Below are 19,979 nucleotides of genomic sequence, written 5' to 3' on the forward strand. Positions count from 1 at the left end.
CTGTATATTCAAAGCTAGAACCCAAATCAGTATACCTCTGCCTCAGCCTCCCAAGTGCTAGAATTACATATATGTTTCACCACACTCTGCTCACAGTAACATCATTAGTTTTGGGCAACATAAATTTTCAGCCTTCTTACTCCTTATAGTGTCTTTTGTCTGACAAGAGTGCTGTACTGAGAATCAGGACCACTGTGGTCAAGTCTCGAAAATCAACTGTGTCTTTAGGTCATGTTCACGCCGTTGCTCTGTTTCCTACTTAACCAGGCATACAGGTTAAGTAAGTACTTAACCAGGCATACAGGTAACGCACTCCTATTTGTCCCCAGGTGTCACGAGGCTCTAAAAATTATTATAAAACTATGAGCATGATTTTAAAATCTTAGCATCGAACTGCAAGCTGTCATAGCCCCTGGTGCTTGGCTGTTGGGAACCTGCTTTCCTCGCATTGCCATTGCTCTCACCGTGACAGCAGTGTGTTGGGATCCTAGTCCTGGAAATGCCAAGCTCATGACTTACTTCCTGACTTCAAATACAATCACTGCTGATGTCTTCTTTAGATTGGCGCCAGCTTGTGTAGACAGACCAATGAATAGTTTATTCATTCCGAATCCTTCCTCCGGGACTCTCCTTTTGAACGGCAGCCTAACATCTCATTTCAAAGTGGGCAAAGAAAACAACATCTCCAGAAATGCATTGCATTTTTTTATGTACAGCTTAGAAACACTGCACCTGGTGCCAAAGAAACACATCTGTTTGTGCAACTGTCCAAAATTAGTCATGCTCTGATACCCAGACTGCACTCCACGTAGACAGGATCCACCTGATACTACCTGGTATTCCTGGCATTTAAGAACCAGGCCACATGCTCTGGCTATGCTGCATTCTTGATTCCCTATGCTGCTCCATTAACCCCCAGATCCTCTATTAATGTCCAGCATGTGCAAGTTTTTACATTTGCATTTCCAAATCAGTTAGAGTTAGTATTGCTTTGGACTGCTACTTCAGGTACAAAGCCAAGCTAGGTACATGGGGACATTCAAGGCAGTGACACCCTGCATGCATTCTTTTCTGTCAGCACCACAGACAGGGGCAGAACAAAGTCTTTCCATTTATTTGGTTCAATTTTAAAAGCACAGTTTTCTCAGCCATACTAGAAGCCAGTGCCGAGAGCATGTCGTTGGATCCAGAAACTAGAGCTGTGTTTATATTTTTGATCAAGAATGAAGATAAAGTAAGATTTCTGGGGTGAGATTCAGTAACTAAATAGAAAAATGGACCTTTTTTTTGGAGTGTAAGAAGCAGCCGTCAGAATGCCTTATCAAAACAAAATATCGGGCCTTTGGCATTAGTGGTGCAGATGCTGTTGCTGCCACCACTTGGCACTTAGCACATGCCCACTAGATGTTTTCTTCCAATCAAAGACAGTCCTAATTCCCTCAGCTTCTCCAAAGAATTTCCTAAGGGTTTCCTTTGATGCCTGTAATTATGAACCCTATGGCCTATGATGCTTTTATTGTTCCCTATGTGACTTCCGTGCATTTTTATTTTTATTTCATACAACCTGTAGTTGGACAAATTCCCTGCTATTACTTAATTTGCAAGTCACATGCAGAATATTCACTGAAGGCATACACTCCTGTGTTTATCAGCAGGTATAGGTCAAGCGCTGTGGTTAAGATGGGAAAGACCCGTGCCTGCATCCACACTCCCTCACACTTCCTGAGTCTCAGCCCCATTGCTTCAATGCACACATTCCACATAAGGCTGGCTGCTTTCTGTCTCCAAGTGTAGAGTTCTCTTGAACCCACCAGTTCAAGGTTCTCCCAGGAGCTAGCTTCTATTTGGAGGATTGTATCAGACAGGAAGTTTTTTGGCAAAACATTGAATAAATCTTACTTGAACAGTCTTGCACCAATCAAGGGCTGTATTACCTCACGACCTTTGCAAAGTCCTGAGTAGATGTGGTGTCATCAGGAAGTCCAGTTTGTGGTGTCATCAGGAAGTCCTGCCTCTTTATCTTGCCCATCTCCATTTTCCACAGGAGTCTCCATTTCTCAGCAGTCTGTTCTGAATTTCTGCAGACACAGCTTGTAGCAGCTGCAGGTGCTCATGGAAGACAAGTACATCAATCCCAGCAAGCAGAACAGGGCGCAGAAGACAGACATGGTTCACGTAGCTCCCTGAGCTGTGTCTCTTCATTCAGCCATCTAAGTGCTCAGGGCACTCACTGGGGAGATACCCATTCATTTCGCCCTGTGTGTTGGAGGGGGCAATCCCCATCATCAAGAGCATTGCTACAGTTTAATTCAAATGGTGTGTGCTCCTCATTTGAGCTATAAAGGACACATGGGGTATGAGCAGCCTTCCAAAGTAAAACCTAATTGTTCTTACAGAAACAGAGCCCTGACCCAGAATACATAGAGATGGCATTTCCTTTCTCCCTTCCTCTCTTTCTCCGTCCCTCCTCTGTCCCTTCCTTCCCTCCTTCCTCCCTCCCTCCCTTCCTCCTCCCCTCCTATCTTCCTCCCTCCCTTCCTTCTTTCCTTCCTTCCTCCCTTCCTCCTCCCCTCCTATCTTCCTCCCTTCTTCTCTTCCTTCATCATTCTTTTTGATAGTTTGCATTAGTAATTTTTGTTTTTAATTACTCTTGAGAATTTCATGCATTATGTTTTAATCATATTCTCTCTCCTCCCTTAATTACTTCCACATCAGCCTACCTCCTTACCCATGACATTTCATGTTCTTTTGCTCTCTGTTAAAACAATTAACCAAAACCAAAACTGAGACAAACCACAAAAGAACTTGGAGTCCAATTTGTGATGGCCAACAACTCCTGAGTAAGTGACCTGCCCCAAAGTGTGGTCAATATATCCAGTGTCACTGCATACATTAAAGAAAATTTATTTCCCCTCTTTAGGCAGCTTATTAATTGCAAATGGCTTCTTAGCTAGGAGTACATTTCATTCCAGTTAAAGCCCCATAGTGACTTACTCACTACACACACACACACACACACACACACACACACACACATACCACATGTACGCGCACACACATATCACCATGGTCCAGAGTTTGGTTGTTATAATTTCTGATCTAAATATCTCATTTATTATTATAACATGAGATATTTCATCTGTATGATAATCATACTAGCCCAACTCACTGAGACTAAAAAATAAGCAAGAATATCGGTTTAGTAATCTCAGAAACTTCTCAGATAAGCAAAAAACCTCCACTATAACAACTAACTCCTCCCATGACACCATGTGGGAAGATGATGTCAAACCAGAGAGAGGGACATGGCTGAACATGTATGCAGACCTGTGGCAGTTAGGTGGTGATACTCTGCCTTGCTTACCTTTCAGACTGCTGGCAGTGGGACATGGCACTTTTAAGTGCTTACCTTTTCTGTGTATCATGTGATACTCCTTCCCAAAACGTGATCAACTAGACACATACCTGTACTCTTCAGGTTGTGCTCAGTTAGTCCTGAGAGATAATTGCTTTCTGACTACTGGTCACACCACTGTTTTCACCACACCATGTCCTCTTATCAACACTTTATTTATTGAGTGATCTCCACTTACTCTGTTAGTGGGGACAATCTATATTGGTCACCCTCTATGGATTCCATGTGCCAGAAAAGCCAGTCTACTTGTTATGACTACAGGTGCTTAAGAGGCGTCTTGCCAAAGTGTTATATGCCATTTCCAGGCTGAGCAATCCTTTTACAAATGGTCAATCTCTTTAAAGTCAGCATGGGAAGCAGAAAACCTTTTGGATGTCTCTTCTAGCAGAATCTTCAGAAGTGCTATATAATACGCAAGTGAAATAGAGCAAATGAGAAAATTTATGTTAGCAAAGACAAAATTACTAGGTTCTGTGCCAGTATCCTTGGCTGCTTCACTGTGTATGTATTTCCTGTGAAAAGAGGCATTTCATCAGCGATACTAACAGGAAGCTGGATTCTGACACGATACTACTACGTAATCAACAAGCCACCCCAGTTTTAATGATGCCAGGAGACTTAACACTGAACTGTTTTCTTTCTGGTTCAGAAGCCACACAGAACCATGCCTTGGGCTTGGCTTTGGTTCTGCTTACCCATCTTTTACTGCTGAATGTGTCTTTGTTATTTTTAACGTTGGCAATTTTGGAAAGTGGAGAGTCGTCATTTTGTAGATCATCCCTTTGTTTTGCCTTTGTTTCTGATTTTGCTCTTTACTCATCTCCATGATGTATTTTCTCCCCCTTTTTGTTTGCATCGTGTTGGGATGCCCATGATATGGAACCCTAGGTAATCACCTTCTCGGTATGTAAGGGCAGAATCTTCTAGGCTTTTCCACTGCTAACTGTGTGCTTGTTTGCTTTTCTGGTGATGACCAGCAAGCCATGTAGGGAGAGAATTTATTAGACAATACGTATTAGCAATTTCCTTTTCTACTACTCCAAATAACTTGCATTAGAAGAAATACACAGCACTGTTAACCTGCTGACAAGTGGATAAAGGGAAACCACAGAACAGGGGGTTTTAGTCCTGTCTGACTGGCATTTGTATGAAAGGAGGAGCAGTCTTGGACACAGAAACTCTTCAAGAGGAAGGTACCTGCAAGCCAGTGAGCGCCAAAGGTTGCCAGTCACCTCTAGAAGCTGGAAAAGATATCACTACAGTGTGACCTATACATTGATTTTACACGTTCAAAGTCTGGAACCATAGAGAATAGGTTTCCATTACTTCATGTCACCCAGTGAGTAGTCACTTGTGGTGAGAACTCCAGGAGACCAATGTAATCACTTCTGATGTGACATGAAGGTCATTGATGTCAATGGTTGAAGAGAAGACAATGGCCAGGTAGACTCAAATGCTAGAAATGTGCATGTGAGGCATAGGCAGAGCCTGAGCCTGTTTTGTATACTCAGATGACTGTATTTGACATTGGATTTGACAGCCTGAGCCAGAAACCCACTTCAGAGCAGAAGGGATGAGGCCAACTGACACTGGGACAACAGACATGATTTAAAGTATATAATCATTGTACTGAGAGACTGGCTGTAGAATAAGAACGAAGATGCCACAATTGTTTCCCAAATTACTGGGTTAATAGAGTTAACCAATTACAATATGGAGACTGCAGGAACAGCCAGCTTACAGGGAAAAAAATCACAAAGCCAGGATGGAGGTCTACAGAAGTTTAAGAAATCTACCAACACACAGGGGGGATTTGAATGAACAGTCAGATGAGCAAGCCATAGTGTAGAGGGAAATATTAGATGTTGACATACACACTTGGATGGTCACATCATAATATTGAAAGCCCCGAGTCTACGTGAGATCTAGGAACCTGAACAAAGGACAAAGAAACAAAGGAGAGGGTAGTGATGCCTTCAGATTATCCTAATAATTTTCAGATTACCATGCAGGGATAGGTGTGTGTGTGTGTGTGTGTGTGTGTGTGTGTGTGTGTGTGTGTTGAAAAGGAGAGATTTTGTATGTCTGCATGTTTTGAGTTGCATTCCTACCCCCAGTATCTAGGATGGAAATCATTTCAGGTTGACAAAGGTGCATAGAAATGATGTCCATATGTCTAAAGGTAGAAATCTATCTTGAACATAAAGGATGCAGAATGGGTGGGCGAGTTGAAGGTGGGGCCCAAGATGGATGAATATGAGACCCAACTACTCCCTGGCTGTGGTCAAAGTCAAGCGTTGCTCTCGTGGCTTTTCTCTCACAGAATGACACATCAGAACTGCTCAGTCTGGAGCTCTCTGCGATCAGGTCCTCTCTCCAATTTTCCTTTTCCCATCTGTCTCTCCAGCTTGTTAAAAACCATTTTCACTCCATTTTACTTACATCACAAGTTGTTTCTGATTGATTCCTAATCAGAAAGACAGCATGATCCTCCAAGATATGCCTGTCTTTAATTGACTCTTTTTGATGAATATAAATCTCACTGAAAATATATTAAAAATACAATACAGTAACAGCAGAGAAGCCATAATTTCAATTACTTAAAAAGGTTCTTAACATTCCCAATTAGCTAATTGGATCTGTGTGTGATTGCAGGACATTAGGGGTTAGGGCTTTGAAACTGTGCAGATACCACAGAAACAGGACTAGCACCTGATGGCACGTCAGACATGTGGCTGTCCTTACTTAGAACAGCAGCCACCAGCTGCCTTTTATTTAAAGAATGGTAATTTTGAAGAGAAGGAAATGGAAAACAAGTCAGGTCTCAGCACCATCACTATGTGCTCACAGTCTCTGTAACTCCAGGTCCCAAGGATCTCTGACTTCCTACATCCATGGTGCTGCTGGAGTTTCTTTCCAGCCTGGTCCTGCAGCTGACTAGCTCCGAATGAACACACAGAGGTGTCTATTAATTATATCCTGTTGGCCAATAGCTCAGGCTTCTTATTGGCTAGCTCTACCTTAATTATTAACCCATTTATATAAATCTATGTATTGCCACGATGCTGTGGTTTAACCATAAGAACCGGCATGTTACTCCTTGGGCAGCATGGTGTCTCTTTATGGTATCTCTCTGCCTTCCTCTCCACAGTCTTCTCCTGGTCTGGTTACCCTGCCTGTGCTTCCTGCCTGGCTATTGGTCAATCAATGTTCTATTTATCCATAAATAAGAGAAACACAAATACAGAAGGACAACCGCCATTACCATGGACATCAGGTGTCAAATACTGCATAGACAAATATGTAAGCAACACACACACACACACACAAATAAATATATCTAAAAACAATGTAAATAGGATGGGGGTACAACTTTACTGGGCTGTGATTCAGTACACACAGTACCAAACTCAACCCCCAGCAACAGCAGACAAAGAAAAAGGAAAGGGTGGCAGAAAAGGCAGAAAACAAAGGTTGTCTTCAAAAGCACCTAGTAAAACATTTAAAGTATTTTGGTTTGATAGTATACAAATATGGCATATTCAGGGTTTGGAGAGATTAAGAGCACTTGTTGCTGCTGCTGAAAAGGACATGGATTCAGTTCACAGCACCCACATGTTACTTCACGACCATCTGTAGCTCCAGTTCTAGAGGACCCACTGCCCTCTTCTGGCCTCTGTAGGTATTGTATGCTCACGGTACACATACCTTCATTCAGGCTGCAGGAAGGCACACATAAAATATAGATAAATCATTAAAAAGTATTCTGTCCAAAGTTTGAGACCAGCCTGATCTACAAGAGCTAGTTCCAGGACAGCCTCCAAAGCCACAGAGAAACCCTGTCTCAAAAAAAATTCTATGCTATCAAATTACTCATGTATAAAAATTTTAAATACACATGCATTTCTTTTTTAATGTTTCATCTAGTTTAAATTTAATACAACAGAAGTTGTCTGAGATCTGCTATTGTGAATACATGCTTGCTCTAAATATCCAGGAATTGTCTTGCTTGCTCTACTCCAAGTAGTTTTGGGTATTTATAGGCACAATAAATTTGTTGAAGGAATAGACACATGAAATGAATTAATTTGCACTACAAATACTTTGAAGTGTCAACTGACTGATAACTTAGTAACACTTTTCATAGTTACCCTTTAAACCTTTGTTAAATATTATACATCAGAAGGGGCGAGGAGTCAATTAATGTAGTTAGAATTCAATTTCCTTGATACTGGTAACAAAGAATTTATTGCATTTGGTAAATTATTTTGCCATCGTTAGGAAGGTATTGTGAGTGCTGTATCTCATTTCATTGTCTTCTGCCACTCACCAATGACTCAAGCCTGTTACTCATGTTCCCTAGGGACAGAAGGGGCTCTAATGCAATCACAGAGCTCTACTGCCATGCCCCTGTTTCTACATTTTGACTTTCTTTGAAGGAAGCTTTGTTCATTGTTTCAAAAGTTCATATGTTTCCAGAGTGCAGCTTTCACAAAGCATATACTAATCATAAAGTAGTATTGTGTTTTGCCTGTGACACTACGGCCTATTTGTCTTTGTGGGTTTCATCTGTGAACCTGACACAGCCTGCAGCCATTTCACAGAATCTTAACTGAGGAGTTGTCTCCATCGGATTGACTTTGTGACCACTGCTTTGATTGTTAGTTGATGTAGGAGGACCCAGTACACTGTGGGTGACACCAACCTTTTGCTAACTATCAAGAAAAGCTAACTAAGCATAACCCTGTAAGTGAGGCAGAGAGAAGCAATTCCACCGTGTTTTCTGTTTCAAGTTCTGCCTCGAATTCCTCTTCTGACTGCCCTCAAAGATGGACTGTAGCCTAGAAGTGAAAGCCAAGTAAACCCTTTCCTCTTCAGCTTGCTTTTGACCAAAGTGTCTTGTTACAACAGTGTTATTTAGCTTCTGAATTATAGTTGTAGGTACAACTTTCCGAAAAATAATGTGTAGCTCAGGGAGTGTTGGTGCAACTCAACTCACATCTCCTAACTACATGTGTTTTTGTGAAGGTCCCTAATCTTAGCATTGCATCTGTATCACAGGATGCAGGGGTTTTGTAAGTAGAACATATGTAGAAGAAAGCATGGAAAGGGGATAAAGAGAGAGACAGACAGTCAAAGAGAGGGAGGAGGGATTGTATAAGAAAGGGGGGGGTCAAGATCATGACAGAGAAACCCACAGAGACAGTTGACCCAAACTTGTAAGAGCTCACAAACTCTGGACCAACAGCTGGGGAACCAGCATGAGACCGCACTAGGCACTCTGCATGTGGGCAAAAGTTTTGTAGCCTAGTCTGTTTGTGGGACCCCTGGAAGTAGAACCAGGATCTATCCCCTTTCTGAGGAGTGGATAGGAGTAGCCTATGGGAAGGCGGGGGAGAGGAGGGAAGGGAGGGAAAACTGTGGATGGCATATAAAATGAATAAAATTAAATTAAATTAAAAAAAGAGAGACAGAGAAGGGGAGCACAATTATTACCTCCTTCTTAGAGGATTTTTTATTTTACATTTTATCTCAAAAAACATTAATATACATAGCAATGAGTTTCACTATGACATTTTCATAAGTGGGAATAATGTGTTTTGATTGTGTTCACCTATATTACCTTGTTAAAATATTTTTGAGAATTTCACACATGAGTACTGTATTGACGTTGTTTTTAATTCTCCAACTATTCCCATGTCCCCCTCCCTGATTTTCCCATTCAAAGTCACGACGTGCACACACACACACACACACACACACACACACACACACACACACAATTAGGTGTTGCTTATGTTTATATGTTTGTAGAGCTGACCACTTGAGATAAGATAACCAATTAGAGGCCTCATCCCTGGGTAAGACTTGTCCTTCTCTTGGGAGCCACTGACTGCCTGTAGCTCTTCATTCAGAAGGGAAGATTGTGAGATTTCACCCATCCATGCTGGCATATTATCTCTGTTGTCAGTGCACTGGTGTCCTTAAGACAGCCATATTGATGAGGGCTCATGGATGCAGCTTCCCTGGCTTGTCTGTAAGACACTGTCTCACAGGCTTCTTGGCCCTCTGGTACTTTTCATCTTTTTGTCCCTTTTCCATGGTGTTGCCTGACCTTTGGGTGTATGATGTTGCATGGCAGATGTGACAGTTGAAGTTGGGCACCACACAGTCGATTACGGTCTGCCTTTTACCTATTGTGTATCTCCGTGGTAGTCTTCATTTGCTGAAGGGTGGGAGCTACACTTCTTTGGATGGGCTGGTAGGCCAGCTGCATGGTCCAGGATACACCTGCTGCTTTGGTAAAGGCGTAGCATGGGCATGAGGGGATCTGCAGAAGCCACCTGGCCTGACTGGGGTAGAAACTGCTTTACCTGAAACAAGACCTCTGGGAGAACCCACATCACCTGTCCTGTTCACTCCTCCATTGCTGGTTCTTCCTTTCCCAACCATGTCCTCCTATACTTTTCTATGTCCTTTTTTCTTACATGTTTGTTTTTATTCCTTCTTTTCACTTTTTTAAATCTCAGGAATTTCATTTGGGCTTTTTTCATCAGGATGGGTAAGGGCCATTCCCATGAATATGGTTATATTCTCTAACTAGTCACTACAGCAACGAAGCAACTATTTCTCCCTATTTTATGATAAACCTGACTTAAATTAACCTGAGAGACTAACAAGAACAATCATACAAATGCATTATTATTTATTATTGTAAGTCTCGTACATATTAAAGAAAAAAAGACCCTAAGATCCTCCTGTAGTCAAACGCACACTGAATTTCACCAGACTGTAAAGTGAGATTGAGTGGGGTCGTTCAATAGAATGAAGAAGTGACCAGTGTGGTAAGATCTCATTTGCACAGATTATTCAAGTGGATTTCTTACAGTTTTACCCTCCCATCCTTGATGAGAGGGATATCTCTTTCTTTGTGCTGTAGAGTTCATCTTCCACATGAGAACTTCATCTGTTTTCAAGAGAAAGTATAAGTGACCTTGAAACTTCTGTTTATGAAATGACTTAAAACTGACAGTATCACAGTAGTACAAAATATTCTTAAACCCTGAAAAGTAGATCTCCCATATATATTATATATTACATGTCACATACACATATAAATGTAAGTATGTAGTTATGGGATACTGGTAGATTTTATATTAATAATATTAACATGTACTTATATGTTATAATATATGAAACACACTGAATGTATAATAATGAACTTGTAACAAACCAATAATAAGCAACTTCAGTAGTAGTTTTAATTAAGTATGTGGGATAAATTACAAAATGTCTTCACATATGTATACCTAAGTCTACAAGGTATACAAGGTATATAAGTATGCAAAAGTCTAGGAAATGACTTCATAAAGTGCCTGCTATGGAAGAGTAGGGAGCAGAGTTTGGGGTCCCAGGACCCACGTAAAAACAGAGGAATGGTTGCACACACTGTAATACCAATGCTCTAGTAGCAGAGATAGGAGGCTCCCAGAGGCTTGCTGGCCAGCTAGTCCAGCCAAATCAGTAACTATATGTTCAATGAGCTACATGTTCTTTGAGTTGTATGCTCAGTGAGCTATATGTTCGGTGACCTATATGTTCAGGGAGCTAGCTGTATGTATGTTTAGTGAGCCATAGGTTCAGTGAGGTATAGGTTTTTATCTCAAAAACTAAGGTTGAAAGCGATGGGCAAATACACTCAAATCAGCCTCTGGCCTCCATGCATGTGCGTACATACATGCGGGTGAGACAAGACTAAAGCAAAAACACGTGTTTATCAACCTGTCACACTGTGTAATGAATACATACTAACAAAACCTTTTGAAATGTGTGTGCCCATACAATCAGATAAAGGGTGGCATTTGATTATTTATTATTTTGATGTGTATGTGTGTGCACATACATACACTCCAAAAGGGAGTGACAGGTAGCCTGTAACTGTACAGGCAGCTCTGAGCTACTGGCTGTGGGTTCTTGGAACAAAACCCTGGCCCTCTGCAAGAGCAGCATGAGCTCTTAACTGTTGAGCCATGTCTCCAGCCCAAAGATGGAATTAATTTTGATATGTCTGTCTCACAGCCAGTTTCCTAGCATGCAGAGGAGATAACTAGATGCAGTGTCTTAATTTGCTTTTAAAATATTTTGTGTCTAGCATTCTCTGGCTTACAAATATGAAATATATGGTTATATAGGAGACACATCTTATTTCCTGCAGCTAGATTTAAGGCTGGCTTGGCAATGTCTATTCATTTATGAAATCTGAATAATTTAAATTCCTTTTATTAGTTTTGAAGTTTCTACATAAATATCTTGTTTTTTTCAAGTTTTGGATACCTTCCAGTTTAAAAGAGATGAATATAAGAAAATTAGGCTCTTTCCCTTAAAATTAAGAAAATACATTAATTTAGGAAAATATTTAGGTTTTGTTTTTAATAAATCAAGTTTGGAAATTGGGGAAGTCAAACTTTGGGCTACATTTTCTCTCCACAATATCCGTTGATAAAGCACTCGCATACAAATGTGCATGGTATATTTATTTCCTATTCTGTTTTATTTATTTTTATTACTTATTTATTTATTCATTCAGAGATGAATCGTTCAGGAGCATAGCAGCCTTGCTCTGAGGGAGTCAGTTTTTAGAGATGCTTTGAGCTACAGATGACAAGGAAATAGAAGCTCCACAAACAGGAGAAATTGTCAAGGTTGAAGACCCATATCCTGGTGAGATCCTGTCCTTGCTTCCAGGAAGGGATGAGCATTCTGCCTCCCATGTTTGCCACATTCCAGATTCCTACCTCAGTCCCTTTGCTTTCTTCTGCAAGCTTTCAACCTTCTCCAGTCACATGTCAGCACCACCTCAGGCATCTGTTTCCACCTTACTTCTTAGGCAGGTTATTGCCATCCACAAATATTTGGTGACAATGTGGTGGCATTTGATGGCACTCTGTGGTGCACTGCAGACTGGTGTACCAATTTGATGATCTTTTTTTTTTTTTGATGACCTTGATTGTGCTGCAGCACGCATGACACCTAGATAAGAGACCTAGAAGATCCAAAAATGTGGCTAGAGAGATTTAAAAATAAACTATGACAACAACACAAATTAAGCAAAATAGTTCATGCACAGAAGAAAAAGTAAGCTAGAAGTTAACACACATTTTCTAGATCAATGTGTTTACTGGTTATTCCTGCATAGTAAGGGGACAAGGTAGCCTTTGATTCAGAGGTGTCTACTCCCTCATAGACAAAATAATTCCTAATTCCAGGAGCTTAGGAAGACAAAGTCATAGTGGATTTCAGAGATGTATTAATTACTTACCTATTTTTTAAACATTAGTTTTAGTTTTGATTATGCATCTATATGTGTGTATGTTCACATGAGTGTAGGTACCTGCATAGGTCAGAAGAGTGATTCAGAACCCCTGGAGCTGGAGTTATAGGCAACTGTGAGCTGTATAACATGGGTGCTGGGAACCAAACTCAGGTCCACTGTAAGAACATTGTCTTAATAGTGTTTTATTGCTGTGAAGAGAGACCATGACCAGGGCGACTCTTCCAAAGGAAAACATTTAATTAGGGTCTTGCTAGCAGTTTCAGAGGTTTAGCCAATTGTCTTCATGATGGGAAAATGGCAGCATGAAGGAAGGTAGTGGAGAAGCAGATGAGAGCTGGCTACATCCTTATCAAATAGTGCCACTCCCTGGTGACTAAACATTCATACATAGGAGCCTATGGAAGCCATTCTTAGTAAAACAACCCAAAGCAGAATTTATTATTGTTTATGCATCTCCCCAGCTTCTACTTGTCTTGTTTTATTGAGATTTATTTGTTTATTTTATTTAACATGTACTGGGTGTTTTACCTGCATGTATGTTTATGACCTATGTGTATTCAATGCCCTTGGGGGTCAGAAGAAGATGTCAGATTGCCTGGAATTGAGTTACAGTTTCTTGCTATCATGTGAGTGATAGGAATTGAGCCCACCTCCTTTGGAAGAACATTCAGAGCTTTCAATTGCTAAGACATCTCTTAGGCCCTTACTGGTCTTATTCTATGGCAAAACATCCAACAAAGGCAACTTAGGGACAGAAGAGCTTATGTTATGTCACAATTCGACGGGTACCAATCTTCATGGTAGGAGAGGCATGGCATCGGAACATGAGGTGATTGGTTGCATTGTATCTATAATCAGGAGGCAAAGATAGGTGAAGGCTGTTACTCTGTTCACTTTTCTTTTGTATTCAGTCCAGGATCTAATCCCATGGAACAGTGCCACTCACATCTGTGGTTAATCTTCTCAATTTAAGTTAACCTAATCTAGAAACTCAAGCACAGACATGCCCAGAGGGTTATTTCCAGCATGTTTCTAAACCCCTCTAGGCTTGCGATCAAGATCAACTATTGCAAGGAGGAAACCCCTTTATCTTGTGGTTTTGTCTCCCTAGGACTAGACTTAGAATATTCCCAGGTCTTAACAGGAAGTATCCTTAGGATAGACTTTGACAGCAAGGCATGACATCCTTGACTGTGATTTTAAAAGTAAAACAGATACTCTTGTCATTGCTAGAGGAGTTCTCATGAAAGTTTCATGGCCTGACTTAGACTATCTTGGAAACTAAGGGGATATTTGTGACTCTAACTTTACAATATAATGGTACCAGTGCCACCAAGAAACTAATGTGTGCTGGCCTTTTGACAAGAGAACAAGACGGGCTTCTAAATGAGAAACTTGGGAACTGCCAATCTCATATCTCCTTCTTTTCCATGCCATCATTTCTTTCTGAACAATATTTAATCATGAGACCTTTTGTCATTAAGTCATTTGTTCAGTCACCCCATATTTCACATGTATTCATTGAGTAAGCAATATGTGTTAGACACTAATACATTCAACAGTTACCCATAGGCCACCATGATGTGTAAAACAAGGCTATTTTCCTATACCAAATTTCATCCACTATACTGTGATTTTGCACACACCTATAAGTGAATGTCATACCAAGAGATTAATTTAATAAAATCATGAGGAAGTTCTTGATGGATCCAGAAAGAAGAACAGCAAATAGAGAGAATTTTAGTTGGCCTTAAATAGCCAGATACACAAAGAAGAGTAACTCTCCTTCCCGTACACCCATTCACTGTAACCAATCATTTGCTAAGTGCAGATCCATAATCTCTACTTTATTGGTGTCAGAATTGGCCCTGTGTGAGTCTTATGTAGATAAATCCAGTGGGAGGATTGCCCCATATTGATGTGTACGTGGGTGTCAGTAATTAGATTAAGAAATAAAGGATGACATGATGTTGGGGGGAAGTGTAGGCAGAATGGGAGGAAGGTAATGATAGAGGAATATGATCAAAACATTGTATAAATATGAAGTTTGCAAAGAATAAAGAAGGATTAATCAACAAGTAGAGGCAAGGGAATACAAGTTATTCGTTAAAGTGGAAAATTCAACATACCGTATAAAAACATAAGGAGCAAAGATAAGCAGAGATACATCTCACTCTAGTTTGCTTTTCTGTTGCTGTGATAAACCACTCTGCCAAATAGAAACATATGAGTAAAGGATTTAATTAATTTTATAATTCAAGACACAGTCCAGAATTTAGGGAAGTCGGTAAAGACACTCAAACAAAAATTGAAGCAGAAGCCACAGAAGAATGTTGTTTGCTAGCTCTCCTTTACTTCCTCTTCTCCTCCCTCCATCCCCCCTCTCTCCTTCCCTCCCTTCCTCTCTGTCTTCTCTCTCTCCATTTATGTGGCTTTCTCAGCTAGCTTTCTTATACATACAAGACAAAACTGTATAGGGAATAGTGCTGCCCATGGTAAGCTGCCCCCACATTAATCATTAACCAAAAAGTAAATTGACACACAGGCCAACCTATTGGAGGAAATACCTCAACTGAGATATACCTCAGCTCTTCCCAGGAGAAGAGTTGTGTTGAGTCAATAATCAAAAAGTAACCACCAAAAAAACTGGAGTCTAATTTGATTAGAAATGAGTATAGAATGAATGGAAAAAGTAAGAAGATTGGGGTTGACCATGGTTAACTGAGAAGTGATAAATTCTTAGAGACAGTTTACTTGGAAAAAGAATTAATAGCAAAGACCAAGGTGAAAGTCTAAAATGTGATCTCTGTTGGATCCTCCAGGACTGAAGAGAATGGGTGTAAATATTCATCACACAATCACAGCAAAGACAGTGCTACTTCCATTGCACAAGATCCTTCCTGAAATTGAGACTATTAAGTATAAAGCAGATAATCCCCACTTACCTAGGAGTGGCAAGAAAATGGATACAAATGGACTGAGATAAGGGTATTTATTCCTACACTTATATTTCATGTTAACAGTTCCTGGAGAGTGATGTGTAAAGAAATGAATAGAATCTGATTGGAAACAGAAAATTGGCCATGGTTTGGGATGTGGAGATAATGGATTTTATTGTAAATAATGGAATTTCAAAATGTTTCAAAGGACACATTATTTTGTGCATCCTCCATCATCTCTACTACCTACCCCAAAATCAGGATATATTTTAAACAACAACAACAACACAACAACAACAACAACACACACACACATATATACATACATACACACACATATATATGATATATATGATATTACTTAGGAGGGTAATTGATTTCCTTGCAAAGGAAGTGTCTTATGCCATTAAGAAAGCCACTCGACAACGACAACACCAAACTGTTATTACTTCTGATTGAAATAATAACAAAGAGCTTTACAAATACAAAGCCTGTGCTTTGACTGGAAGGGAGGAGGGAGGAAATCAGAGTGTTAACGTCTGCTATAGCTCTATAGGGTGGGCAGGCAGATGCAGGTAGGGAGCAATTTCCTCTAATAGCACCAATTCATTCTTTGAATCTATAGATACAGAAAATCATCACATAATAATTAGCTAAATAAGCCATGGGAGGAACTGAAATGCTCACTGAGGTAATAGTTTTAGCACAGAGCTGGGACAAAACTGTCAGTGTTAGACATGACTGTCAAGATAATTAGCCTTCCCTACCACTCACCTAGGCCACCCATCTGTTGGCTCTTCTAGGGATTGGACCGTGAGGGCAGACAAGGCACTTCTTATTCAAAGCATGAACAGTTTTTCCATCCATGTTTGTGCATTTTAGGGAAATTACTTCAGTACAATTTCTAGAGAGCCTACATCATTTAGAGTTAATGACAAGAGGAGTTGGGAAGGTTTGAGTCTGAGGATGACCCTTTCATTTAATGCCTGAAGGGTATATTACAGTGTGCCTTCACCCACTAAGCATCTGGAATCATATAGACTAAGAGATTTCCCAGAGTACAAATGTGTTTTGAATGCTGATGCAAAGATGGTAGATTAATATTGCACGTATTTCTCTTTTCTCGTCTGTTTGTATCATAAACTACAGAACTCTAGTTCAGTTCATGTCTTGGAGAATATAGTTACCAAGTTTGGTAGAATTTGGATTGTTCACTCACAAATGCCCATTCTTGAGCTTTCTTCTCTTCTCAGCAGACCCATAACCTTTCAAAGCTTTGTCTTGGTGTCCACAGTGCTGTGTGGAGAAGACAAAGACCAGTTTTTAAAGAATAGCAAGGAGGGTTTAGAATGAATTTTGAAGCAACAGCTCAGGTTACAAACAGTTGATTGTTTATAGTCACCTGGGATGATGATGCAGGAGATTGGCACTCTTAACAACCTCTAGTAAAAATCTCTCTGTAGTCATGATGCATGTGTCACTAGGGAAAAGGGAAAGATCCAGGGACATTGCCTAAAAGGCCACACAGGGAGAGCCATATGGCACCAGGGCCAGAACTAAACGGAGGTCAGGTTGACTCCAGAGTCTGAGTTCTTGAAGGCAGATTTTTGGCTCTACGATTCTTTCAGAGTGGGTGATATCCATCATCTGCCCCTGGAGAATAGGTAAGGATCTGACGCCAGTCATGAGACACGTAGATGTCTCGCTGTGCCAACTGCTTCCTTCCCCAAGAAGGGAAGGCAAGACACAGGCTGGTGGGACACGAAAAGACCACAGTCTCCTCTGATCTGCAGCTGGGGACTGACATTCTGGTCCCAAGTGTCTACTGTTGTCTCAAGGTCTCCATAGACAGCAGTAGCAGACAAGGACTGGAATGGCTATACCTCCCCATAACGTTCATTCTGCAATCTCTTTCCTGTGGAAACCTTCCAGGCAATGATTTTGACTTCAAAGTGCTTTATGATGAAATGTGAGTTCTGAGAGCCCTGACTTCATCGGGCTTTTCTCCTAGAGGGCTCTGCCTCGTGCTATGTGTAGGACTCAAGAACCCATCGGCTTTTGAAAATATGAACTTTGACACCCAACAGGAGAATTATTTTTGTCTCATAGCAGTATAATTTAGAAAAAAAAGAAGGGGAAAAAAGGTGGGCTGTTGACTGGAGAAATTTGGACTCAAAGTTAACCCTTCAAAGTCATGCTGTTAATGATCTACTTCACCTAATCAGCCCCACTTCTTAGCATCTGCCACCTACTAAAATGTCACCAGTGTGTGTGCATAGATCAATGGACTGGTCCACCGAAGAAGACATAATCCTCATGAACTGATCACTTTCTGAAAGTCTTGCTGGAGTTTGCACCACAACATTATCCTTCTGACCACCAAAGATTTATGCCTGATGATACAAACTGTGTTTAGTCCAACTCCAGGACCACAACATCTGAAGAGTTCTGGCATTGGTTAATATCTCCTCTGAAATTTAAGGTAACTGTTGTCTGTGAGCTCCTGTGAAATCCAGGATAAAGTTGCATGGTTTCCTTCTGAAAAGGAATGGCTAGCATGGTCTACAGAGCAAGTTCCAGGACAGGCTCTGAAGCTGCAGAGAAACCCTGTCTCAAAAATAAAAAATAAAAAAGTAATGAACAAAGAAAGGAGGGATGGAACCGAAGACTGAAATCATAAACACAACTAAGAAAAAAATTCTATAGCTCCTTGTGTGGCAGCCAGGTTACACAGTGACTCAGTTACTCCACAGGACTCAGACAGCCCTGCCCAGGTGTTTACAACAATGTATCATTTATTTGGGTGGGCTATGCTCATGGTTGGTAACTTTTTTTGGCAGATAGCCCATACCTAATATCCTGAGGTCTCTGCCAGGACTTTGGATTTTTGACCCCATGAATAAAAGCAAGGGCCATTTCAGGAGTTTGCATGTTATCTTTGTAGTGGGGGCATGTTAACCTTTGTATCATTGCAGTGTCATGGTGATCATGTTACCATGGTAAAATGAACCTAATTGTCCAGTAAGAGCTGAGCCTCTGTGAAAGCGGAGGCCACATGGTATCTGCCTGGCTCGGCTATAACTCTCAGTCCAGAGTCTGGCGGGAAGTACTTGTCCAGAGCTGGGTTGATAACACTGGTGATCTCTTCAAATTTAATCTTCCTGTCCTCAGATCCAGGAAAGCCACCACCAACATCAAGCAGATACATGCTGAAACCAACTTCTTTTCCCATGTCCAAGACACAGCGGGCATCTGGCAGGGCCTGGGTGAAAGACTCAGGGTCAGTACATCCACTCCCCATGTGGAAGCTGACACCAATGACATCGATAATTAGCTCTTTTGCCCATTCCAAGAGAAGCCTGCTGGTTCTGAGTGTGGCACCAAACTCAACATTAGCAGTCAATATCATTGCCAGAAATATGGTATGGAAGAAGCAGATGGGCTCTGACAATGAAGATGAGTCCGGTGAGCAAACCTTCATGCATTGCGTGGGTGAGGGAGTGTGGGGGTCATTTAACTGCATTCTTTATGATCATGCGCATGTGAAGCCCTGCTGCCAAAGAGATCCAAGCCAGATGAGAAGTATTACCCATCCAGCATCTGGGGACCAACGTGCGATGGCCTTGACCAGATCGTCGAGAGCTGTAACCTGCCTGAAATGCGTGTGGGTGATTGGATGCTCTTTGAGAACGCGGGTGCATACAATGTTGCTGCTGTGTCTACTTTCAACAGGTTCCAGAGGCCTTCTGTCTACTATGTGGTGTTGAGCCCAATGTGGCAGTTCATGAAGCAGACCAGAACCATGGTTTCCCACCAGAAGTAGAGGAGCAGGATGTTGGCACTCTACTCCCATCTTGGGCCCAAGAGAGCATCCGTCACCCAGCAGCCCATGTTTCTGCTAGTATCAACGTGTACATGCCAGTCTTGTAGCTCTTACCTGCAAGTTTAGTTTGAATTAAGGGATTTGGGGGGCATTTAACTTAATTACTGCTAGTTTCAGAATGTGTTTGTAGGAGTAGGGATTGGCCCAGATGCAGTATGCAAGGCTAGGAGATGGGCCATGCTTTCCCGTGTTCCTATGGAAACTCTGAATATTTGTTTTATATGGATTTTTATCACTTCCCAGACATGATACTAGCATGTGCCCCTCATTTTCTGAGCAAGCATTTGTAGTTTGTACATTTGGCAGAATGGGCCAAAAGCTAATGTTGAGATCCATTTTGAAAATAGATGTCTTGAAATAAAAACAAAACAAAACAAAACAAGGAGCTGAGCCTCCTGGCAGACTCAA

The 19,979-nt window shown here is 41.1% G+C and overlaps 1 pseudogene; it reads left to right on the plus strand.

Annotated features, from left to right (window-relative positions):
* The first annotated feature begins 18,785 nt into the window (after positions 1-18,785).
* Positions 18,786-19,751, plus strand: LOC106021499 (annotated as a pseudogene).
* The last annotated feature ends 228 nt before the right edge of the window (positions 19,752-19,979 follow it).

This window comes from Mesocricetus auratus, unplaced genomic scaffold, assembly GCF_017639785.1.
Source record: "Mesocricetus auratus isolate SY011 unplaced genomic scaffold, BCM_Maur_2.0 Super-Scaffold_100028, whole genome shotgun sequence".
NCBI classification, from domain to species: domain Eukaryota; kingdom Metazoa; phylum Chordata; class Mammalia; order Rodentia; family Cricetidae; genus Mesocricetus; species Mesocricetus auratus.